The following is an 8,203-nucleotide window of genomic DNA, read 5'->3' as shown; positions in this document are numbered from 1 at the left end:
TATATCAAAGATGGCCTAAATCTCTAATGACAAGTGTCACTGCCAGCACGCCAAGTTAAACTTGGCCTCTGGTAATCTTGGATGACCCATTGCTCTTAGCAATACAAAAAAACTAAAGGCTGCATCTTTCTAAATTAAGAGCTCCCTTCAACCCACTGAGTTACTGCTTAAAATGTTAAAGTTTTGCCTAATATTGATTGGGTGCCTGTGACAGTCTGTTTGGCAAGTTAGAATACTTAAAAAGAAAAATATAATACTGTATTGTCACTACTAAATAATTATTTGAGTTTCTTTACCACACACAATAGCGGTTAATTAATTTGGTCTGCAACAATATCACTGGACTCAAAAAAAAATAATCAAAATCATAATTCTCAACATAAAGAATCCATTAGACTATAGTCTCATGAACTGTAGAGCTTCACCCTGATAAAAAAAACTACACTAATAAGTAAATAATGTCCACAACAGAACATGGAGCAATAAAAGGCAGCCCTAATACATGACCCTTATAGTATAACAAAATATTTTTTATAACTCTGTCGCACAGCTGTCAGAGTTGACAGAGTTATAACGCAATCAAAGCAACCAATCTCAGTTTATCATTTCTGTAGATACTTTCACCTAACTATCATATATGTTTCTCCTCAATGCCTTTAGTTTGCCCCGGGGAGGGTCAGAGCCATCCTGCACCCCTGTCCGGGCTATGTCCCTAAGGTTCCGTCCAGGTTGGCAGGGTCTACGGTGCTGCAGGCGTTTCATCCCCCACCTCGTGTGACGGTGGAGGATGGGAGACTTCATCTGCTCTGCCCGGTCAGAGCACTGAGTATTTACACTCTGAGGTCCTCCCGGTGGAGGAAAGCAGACCAGTTCCCATAGTGTCGTCACCGACGCAGTTCGAGTTCCCTCGAAGGGGAACGTCTCGGGTTACGTATGTAACCCTTGTTCCCCGAGAAGGGGAACGAGACACTGCGTCAGTCCGCCACACCTCGCCCCGCCTGGAGTGCCTTGCTTCATAGCAAAGAGCTAATGTGTCCGGTGTGCCGGCGTGCTTATATGCTCCCCCAGTTACACCGTCACACACTACCGTTCTAGCAACGCCAATAGGATTGGAGTAGTTTCATTCATGATTTCAGCCCTGCCACGCCCAGAGGCGTTCCCATAGTGTCGCCACCGACGCAGTGTCTCGTTCCCCTTCTCAGGGAACAAGGGTTACATACGTAACCCGAGACGTTAGGCTACTAATCCAAGTAATGCTTTTTTAAGGAGTATATGCTGAGTAACTAGTTGGTAATAACTATATTATTTCTGATATGTGTCACTCTGCCAGGCAAACAAAAGCGAGGTAACCATGGCAACGGCTTCTGTGTAACTGGCGTGATCCCGAGAAACTGTCGCGGTCGTTCTCGTCTCACGCACACGCCCGCCCGCTGCCAGAGTTGAAATGTCAAATTTTTTTCTACAGTTAATCAATAGACAGAGACTGATCTGCTGTTTGATCTGAGTTTCCCGAAGAATATAACCGTTTCTTTAACAATTACGCCACCAGATCTTAAACAGGCGACAACCTTTGCTGCTGTCTCTTATTCATTAAAAATCATCTATTAACTTCTACTGAACTAATTTGAAAGTTAGTAGTTATATTATTTATGTCACAGGTGTGTGGTTGGGTGAGCAGGTTGGTGGACCCAAATGCAGGACACGTAGGCTGACTGGTACAGTTCAAAAGGTTTATTCCATAAACAACAAAAAGCGAGCACACCTACTGGCAGAGTGGCTGATTAACAAAAACAAGGTGATCCAAACAGAAATCCAAAGAAGACAAGACGAACACAGCAGGCTAAACACGACAACATGAGACAGAGCGTATACACACGACAAAGACTGAGGGAAACAAGCAAGGATATACACACAGGGTTAACAAGCTGGGAAGAGGTACACAGGTGATAATAATGAGACTAACGAGACACAGGCAGGCGGAGAGAGAGCAGGGGAAAACAGAGAGACTGACATGCAGAGGGATTACTGGGGTAACAGACATGATACAGGTTACTGAACACTAGACGATGGACAAGACAGAACCCCCAATACCCAACAGACCAAAATAACAGATAATAAACTGATCAAACTCAAAAGTGCAAAACATGGCATGGCTGAGAGGCAGAGTGTGACAATTTAGCCTAGTTATAAACTCAGTTATTCCATGTTGCACTTTTAGCAGTTGAAGTTTGGTAAAAAATTAATATAAAAATTATGATTATAGAGAGGTGGCGATGGTACAGTGGATTAGACACTTGTCTTTGATTACCACTGCAACACGTCCACCAAATAAGTTATTGTCATGGGTCATGCTTTACCATCCATGTTATAATAGAGCCACGGCCAGTTTTATAGGGGGTCTCAGTATATTTTCCTGCTTTTTTGCCCTTTGCCAATCATATGCCTGAGTATATTAGATGTAAAATCTTGTAGTATACTCAATATTTCTACTTGTAACATTTTAACACTACAACTAACAAGGACTCATGTTTGTCTGATCACATTCTTCGAAATAATAAAAGTAGATTGAAGTATGTGTATTATATGAATGTATATCAGCAAATGGAGCCTTTTTCCGCCGTCAGCCTTTGCATGTCAACAGATCCATCTCCATGACGGAGAAAACTCCATTCACTGATGGTGTGATGCATTTGAGAGCTCTGACCCTTTTATTGTTATGTTTTATACCTGTATTATGATGTGCACTAATTAAGTAAGCTACATAAATAGCATTTTTATATCCTTGTAAAAAACATCTTCACAAATGTATGAACTGTATCAACCATGCCAGTGTTGTCTTGTCTGTTTATGTAAATTATTGCTACGGATTGTGGCAGCCGTACCAGATGGTGGAGACAAATTGATTAAGACAGCTGAGGAAAAACATTCTGTTCACTCATTGCCAAAATCTAGAAGCACATTTGTGGTCAGTATATTTGAGTACATAAACTCCAAATATAAACCTCCTTGGGGGTTAGCATAGTTACATATGCACGTACAGTGATCGTCTCCCCTTTTTGTAGAGCAACATGACAACCACAACAAAAGCACATGCAGCATGAGCAAACTAGTGTTTTTGACTGTGTGTTGTGTTTGTAGTAGTTTCCACATTTACAAGCTACAGACATGAAAAACACATTCCAGCCAATGGAGGAATAAATACATTTTGTTTGTCTGTGAGGAAAGCTGCTGAGGCACTGACTTCCTAATTGTCAACAAATCAAAAATGTTAATACACAACAATCTCTTCAAATTTAAATGAAATGCAAACTTATAACTGGCACAGTCCCAGCAAGCTTGGGTAAAACTCTCTAACCTTCTTTTCAAAAGTATTAAAAAGGTTATCTCTGTGCAACCTACGGCTCATATAAGTAACAGCAATATTTTTTAACTTTATCAATCTGCCTTTAGGGTTTGTCATTCCACTGACACTGCACTGAATACCACTGATCATGGCATACTCCTAGATCATCTAGAAAACTACTTTACTACATCTGTGGCCTGGCTCTCGCACTGTTACATTTTTTTCTTTCTGGAAGAACACAGTGTGTTTCTTATAATAACATTACATCATTATTTTCTGATGTGAAATATGGAGTACCTCAGGGCTCTGTTTTTGGTCATCTTGGCCAAATTATACGCAGTTTGGGAATTAATTTCCACTGCTAAACTGATGATACTTGTCTTTATGTGTCTGTAAAGGCAGATCATATTGCTCAAATTAGAAATCTAAAGGCCTGGTTATCTACTGTGAAATCCTGAGTCTCACATCATTTCCTGCTCTGAAATTCTGATAAAACTGAGATGCTGGTCATAGTCCCAGCTCAACATGGACACCAGTAGGACACCAAGTAACAGTAACTCTCGACAACTATGTATTCTCTCAAAGTCTAACAGCCATGAATATTGGTGTTACACTTACCGTGCTACCATCTCCTTTGCATTTGCATTAAAGAAGTCACCAAGATAGCCTTTTTCCACTCATGCAGCATAGCTAGAATTAGTCTTTTCTGTGCTTGGCTGATGCAGAGATCCTAATTCATGCCTTTGTTTCCTCTAAATTAGATTACTGTAATGTTTTGTTGTGGGGCCAACTGTGCAATACTACTGAAAGACTTCAGATGGTTCAGAATGCTGGAGTAAGGATCTTAACTAAAACCTGAAAATTTGAACATATTTTTAGCACATTATATTTTAACTTCATTTGCTCCCTATCCATGTCAGATTGGACTTTAAGGTGCTTCTGATGACCTATGGTGTGTTCACCAAACCACCAAAAGCTTGATGAGGTGGAGGCTTGTATAGGCAAGATGTTTGCAACAGTGATGTGAAACACGTCCTGTAAGACTCTCAAGAAAAGTGAAGTAACACTCTGTCAAATACATGCGTTACTATTTGAGATTCTTAGCTTTATAGGTGAGTTGGGTCTAAAATGAATTCCAGCTCAGCTTTATGGAGGCCAGTTTTGTCTCCTCTGAGAAATGAACTAAAAGTTATTCAAGTTTTATGATAATGTCACTCACATTAAACACCAACACCCACCCTGATTAACCAGATTTTGTTGTGAACCAAAGCAGTTATCATTATATCATGTTTTACATTTCCTGTGGTCTGGTGATAGGCAATTTCTCTGTGCACCACAAAGACTCTCTTCTTCATTAGTTACACAGTAACACAGTTATCTGGTATACAGAAAGTGGAGGAGATCAGTGACATGTTATACCATGCGTTATAGTCTTCCAAAACAATGAAGATTTACTTCCTAGCTGCTACAACATGAATGTGAAGAGTCAGTGCTGCATTATCTATAGGCAGGCTGTTAAACAGGTCTGCATATTACTGTGTGTTTTATAGCCCACATCAATCTCATTATGTAGGTCCAGGGCCTTCTTTGACCTTATTGTTGGACTAAATGAGGAGAGTACAGGCAAGAAAACATAGACGTCCCCAACTGCTTTGTCCTCATTTCACACAGCTAGTGACAGTGCTCAAAGGGTAATTCCAATTGGGAGTCAGTGATGGTCAACTCTGAATGATCCTAGTTTGCTTTGGACCACACAACTGCATCAATGGGGATTCTGTGGAGATTAAAATTCCATTTGTTGTGACAGTTAATGAAGAGTCACATTTAGCCCTTTGGTACAAGTTTCTAATAATTCCTCATAGGGTTTAAAAATTGTAACTAGTGAATTTATTAATCATTAATGAATTTGTTTTTAATGCTATAGATCAGTTGTAAGCCATTAATAAGAAAAACATTTTGGTTGCGAGTTTATGAAAAGTCTCTCTGGTGTTTTCTATAGCATGATGCTTTGTCTTTTTATTTGCTCTTTAATTCATTAAAATACCCTTCAAAAAACAGTTTGACAACTTACATTCTAGAAATGGGACTGCCTTAGATTTTCCTCTTCAATTGACCATTTAGTGTTTTCCACAAAATGACAGTGTAACTGTGGCGCATGGGGGGAGGCGATATTGACTACCAGCTATATACAGCGTTCTAGCCTCGAAAGCCCAGCTGTATTCTAACATTAACTTAGCTCTCATTATTAGCTAGGCTCCTTACATGTTTGCTAATAACTTTTTTTAAGCTGGGTCTTTGACTTTGGCAGCATTTTGTTGGACAGATTTGCACAGCTGTGTCCATGAGGGAGAGGGAGAGAGAGACGGGTGATCAAGAGGATGTGCTGCGCGAATGCACTACGGCGCTCTGCAATCAAATACGATTTTAAATAGGCCTGGAACATGGTTTATTTCGGACTCAGAATTTTTTATCAGACTGTTATTTAGTTCCAACATAACCCTAATTGTCTGCTTAGCTTTCAGTATAGCTTACTGAATGTGCCCTATCCACACAGTGGAAACACGATATAGTGGATGTGCTAGTAATCTTTTAAAGCAACCTAGGAAGATACTTCTTGGCCTTGGAAGTAACATTACTACTACTACTGTATGTAGTAAGCTGGCTTGACATGCTAATGATTGCCGCTTAAAGTTGAGAAGATGCGGGTATCATCGTGGAGTAGAGCCAGGGCCTTTTTGGCAATCCCAGACAGTTTTCACATGGGAAGCTGGTCACAACAGCCTCTCGTTGGGACTCATGAGGAAGGCATGGAGAGACAGGAAGCCACAAATGAGAACAGAAGCTGTTTATATGGCCTTGTGCATACCAGACTGTCCATTGTACATGCCTATATTACCCTCAGGGCAAGTGGTCAAATGCCCCAGGGCCATGGACCACTGTTGTACATGTAAACAAATCACCAAATAATGTTATGTCAGTGCCTCTGTGCATACTCAGGTAAAATCAAACTTTAGGGTCACCTTGTAGTACATATTTACTCTGGGGCCCTTTGCAGTTTAATGTGGAAGTGTATTTGTGAAGAGCAAAGTGAATTAAGAGTTGAACAGGCCCGCGCAGTAGAGAGCTTATCTCCTCAAGTATCATGCTGTGAAAACATTATAGTCACACTGTTATCCACAGGGGTAGAGTATAATCATTCCACTCTAAAGCAACATTTTTATATGAACTGATTGATTCGAGAAGGGTCAGTCAAAGCCAAAGAGCATCCTTTTACAGCTCGACATAGTATCCCTCTGTGCATGTAGCAAAGAGAGAGAGGAAGATAGTGCTGCAGTTTTATGCAGAAGGATACATTTCTGGACAAACTGGAATATCAGTCATCTCAGCCTGGTCAGGTTGTTAGAAAATCTGTTTCATAACATGAACCCAGATGCTTAACTAGCTTAAGAATTTCCGTAGTTTGGGGCCGGATGCTCTTCCACTCTCTCACTATCTCTCTCTCTTCTCCTAAGGGAATACCAAGCTAATATATCCCTTGGGGCTGTGTGTTTTATCAACTTGGCAGCAGCCAGAGAGGTTTAAACAGTGTTAAAAACTATATCTTTAAAGTCTCCTTCTTAGTGTGGACAGCAGCAGATAAAATGGCCCAAAACCTACAAGATGATGTTTATGATTGTCTTTGAACTGTTGAAATTTGAGGGTGGTAGGGTAAGAGCCTCCTCTTTAGTATTAAGGCCAAAGACATGACTAAGATTACAATCACATTGGCTAACAGTTATCAAACCTCACCAAGACAAGCAGAGAGGGGGTGGGGTGGGGGAACCCAAACAACAGGCCGCAGTGCAGCAGCTGCCATGGGTTTGGTGAGTTCAGTCAACCACAGTGGCTGTGGTCTGGAAGCAATTACTGCTGGCTCACAATGACATTGAAATTACAACTATTACTACACTTTGGTCTGGAATAGAAGATCCTGGTAGATTTTGAAGGTAGTAATTAAGTTTGATCCGTCTGATTCATTTTGACCAATTTCAGAAAGGCAAATCTCAAAGTGACGTATTAATCATAGAGTCAGTTTTACTTATATGTTTTAAATATGTTTACAAGGTCTTGTGCATTAGAAAGTATTCAAAATACTCACTAATAATATTTAGCAATATGGAAACCATTAACTGTCTGTGTATAACCCAGGCCCAGTTTACACACCGTACCGATGGGCTACAAATTACAATTAAAAAACAAAACAAAGTAAAATGTCTTAGTATGGTGTTGAGCCACTACAAGCAGGCAGAACAGCTTCATTGCTCCTTGTCAGACTCTCAAATAAATCCCTCAAGACTCTGCTGAAGGATGACACCGTTTTTCCAAAAAATATTCTCTCATTTGAAGATGGTGGTGTAGAGCGCTGTCTAACACCATAGCCCAAAATCTCGCATTGGTGTTCCATTACGTTGAGAAGTAGAGTAAAGGCTGTATGGGTCACATCATTTTTTCAGGTTTTCCTTCAATTCGTGACCTGTCTGCACTTGCACATGAGTGTGCGAGTTAATGAATAACAGTGGTAGTCCTTGAGAGCAGGTGGTCTTTACAGAAACATTCATGTGAAGTCAAATGTGACGTTGGATTTAGTGAAGGCCTTTTCACAGCAGACATTTTGACACTTTGAGAGTAGGAAAAGCACGGGTGTTGCTTATAACATTAACAACGGACCTGTTCTTTTCAAGTGTCCCAGTTTTTCAGTGACAGTGAGCCAGCATGCAAAATACGAGGACCCTGAAACTGAAGCAGCTAAATGGGATTCAGCCATCATTCATTTTAATATGTACACCTGTTGCCTCTTACTGTGACATGTCCGTGCGTCCT

This window comes from Micropterus salmoides, unplaced genomic scaffold, assembly GCF_014851395.1.
Source record: "Micropterus salmoides isolate LMB-PRFRI ecotype aquatic unplaced genomic scaffold, ASM1485139v1 Ms_hic_scaffold_272, whole genome shotgun sequence".
Taxonomy (NCBI): Eukaryota; Metazoa; Chordata; class Actinopteri; order Centrarchiformes; family Centrarchidae; genus Micropterus; species Micropterus salmoides.
Note: the sequence above shows the minus strand (reverse complement) of the source record.